We start from the raw sequence: 2,464 nt of genomic DNA on the forward strand, positions 1-2,464 counted from the left end.
GGTCATGCAGCAGTCATTTTTTTTTTTCCCTCATAGGGTATTCCCTGGTGGCTCAGTGGTAAAGAATCTGCCCGCTGATGTGGGTTCAATCCCTGAGTCTGGAAGTTCCCCTAGAGAAGGAAATGGCAACTCACTCCAGTATTCTTGCCTGGAAAATCCCATGGACAGAGGAGCCTGGCAGGCTACAGTCTATGGGGTCACAAAGAGTTGGACGTGACTTAGCAACTAAACAACAACAACAGTCTTCTTTTAGGGGGAATCAAGGTTCTAAGACAGAGATAAGTTCTTAGTATGTCCAACTGGAAACAGACTGGGATTCACAAAGAGAACTGCTCAAAGGATTGATTTCTAAACAGCGAGTAGGAAAAAAAAATGAAGTATCGTTGGTCAGGTCTTCTTGTATATGATTGCCAAGTAAGAATAAAAGGAATTTTTAAAAAAGCTATATGCCTGTATGCACCCCATGCAAATCAAGCTGCCTGTTTAAGACCATTCAGTCCAGGGGCCATTTGATCTTCAAGGACCATGGGTTTAAAAAGAGATGTTTTTCTGATGTCTCTGCTTCAGCCACCCTTCAACTAGCGGGCCAGCCACTGCGGGGCTGTAGCCTTCTGTATGTTGGAGTCAAGGTGGTACCAAACCATATCCAGGGTCTCAAACAGAACCTTGCTTGGCAGCCTCTACATACCTCTTAGAGACATTCCACATGACCCTGACCACTGCTTCCCTCCTAATCACCTTGCCTCAATGTCCTCACTTCAGAGGGACTCAGGGAAGAACTGTTCAAGTGAATTGGTATGACTAATGCTAGAGGACACAGCTAGGAAATTCTCAAGCACTGCCAACCTAAGGACAGAACTGTTAAGCTAAAAAACCTCTCTGATCTGTTAAAACATGACCATAATATCTAGGGTTTTTTGTTCGGGGGAGTGGGAGGAAGAAGCCTCTTCACTGTAGCACGAATACAATCATTGAAACTTTTACTTTCAACAGCCTTATAAGCCAGTAGATTCAAATGGTTAAGCAGCAGGACTAGAATAATAAAGTTTGACCTTGTTCTATGTCATAACACATGACTCTTGTCACATGGGCGGTATCCATGAGCTGTCTCCATTTTCTCACCCCTCTCTTTCCCTTCCATTCCTGGAAACTTCTAGAGTCCAGCACTTTTGGCCAAAACTACTCTCTGTAAGTAAGTTCACCAACACCCTCAGGGCCAAATTTAAGGGTCTCTGCTCAGTTTGCATCTTTGACCTCAAGGGTGAATTTGATACCATCAACCGCCCACTTCTTCCTGTCCTACCCTTGGCTCTGGTGGTATTGCTTTCTCAAGTTTCTCTTCTTATCTCTCTGATGCATCATTCTCTGTCTCCTTTGCTGGCTCCTGTTCTTTCCTCCTCCCATTAGCTGTTGGAATTCCCAAAGACTCAGTCCTCAGCTATTCTCTTAACATCCATTTCCTTGGAAAGTGTCTCCTTACATGGTCTCACCAACCACATGGTATTTATTTAGCCAAATCTGAATCTCTAGCTCTGATTCTTTCTTGGTAACATTTTTTAGATCCATCTGCTCCTTCCTTTCTGGTTTAATCGCCACAAGCTTAATCCAAGCTCTCATTACCTCAGGTCAAATATGCAAACTGAGAGTCTCATGTCAGATCGCCCTGCCTACAACCCAGTTCACCTTGCTATGACTGAAATAATTCTCCACCAACACCACTTCCATCCATTCACCCCTGCGTTCAGAAACCCAAAATTGTTCCCCGCTGCTTCTTTAATGGAGTCCAATCTTCTTTGATGGGTCTGAAGTCCTCATCACCAGTAGACACCACCTTCTTCCTTTGCACTTGCAAAATAGCATATTCCTGGAGTTCCTCTCCAATACTCTGGGTCTTTCATCTTCCTCAAAATACATTGACAAAAGGAAGTCTTGCTTGATACCCTTATTTGTGCTCTCAGAGTCCTTACAACACACCCCGCCTGAAAGTGCCCCAACTCAGACTGCAGTATTCAATGCATAAAATTTGGAAAACACAGAAAAACACCAAGAAAAAGAATCCCCAAGAGCGCACAAATGTTGCACGTGAACATACACACATACAGGCACACACCGTACATACATCATTATTATGTAGCCTCTTTCACTTAACAAGATACTGGGAATTTTTCCTCATGTCAGTAACTATTTTTTATAACATCATTTTATTATCTACACAGTATTCTGGACTATGGACCTTCTATGATGTATTTAAATGAGCTCTTATTGTAAGATTTCTGGTTAATTTCCAGGTTCTTGTTATTAAAGATAATGTTTTCATGAACACATACAAGGCTAATTCTAATTCCTTTAAAGGAAATAATTACCAGAGAGAAAGCAAGTTACACATTTACAGAAGACTGGCATAGGGAGAGAGAGATGTATAGAAGGGGGTGGAAACAGGAATGGAGACTAGTCATAAAATTTA

The sequence above is a fragment of the Bos mutus genome, chromosome X (assembly GCF_027580195.1).
Source record: "Bos mutus isolate GX-2022 chromosome X, NWIPB_WYAK_1.1, whole genome shotgun sequence".
Classification (NCBI taxonomy): domain Eukaryota; kingdom Metazoa; phylum Chordata; class Mammalia; order Artiodactyla; family Bovidae; genus Bos; species Bos mutus.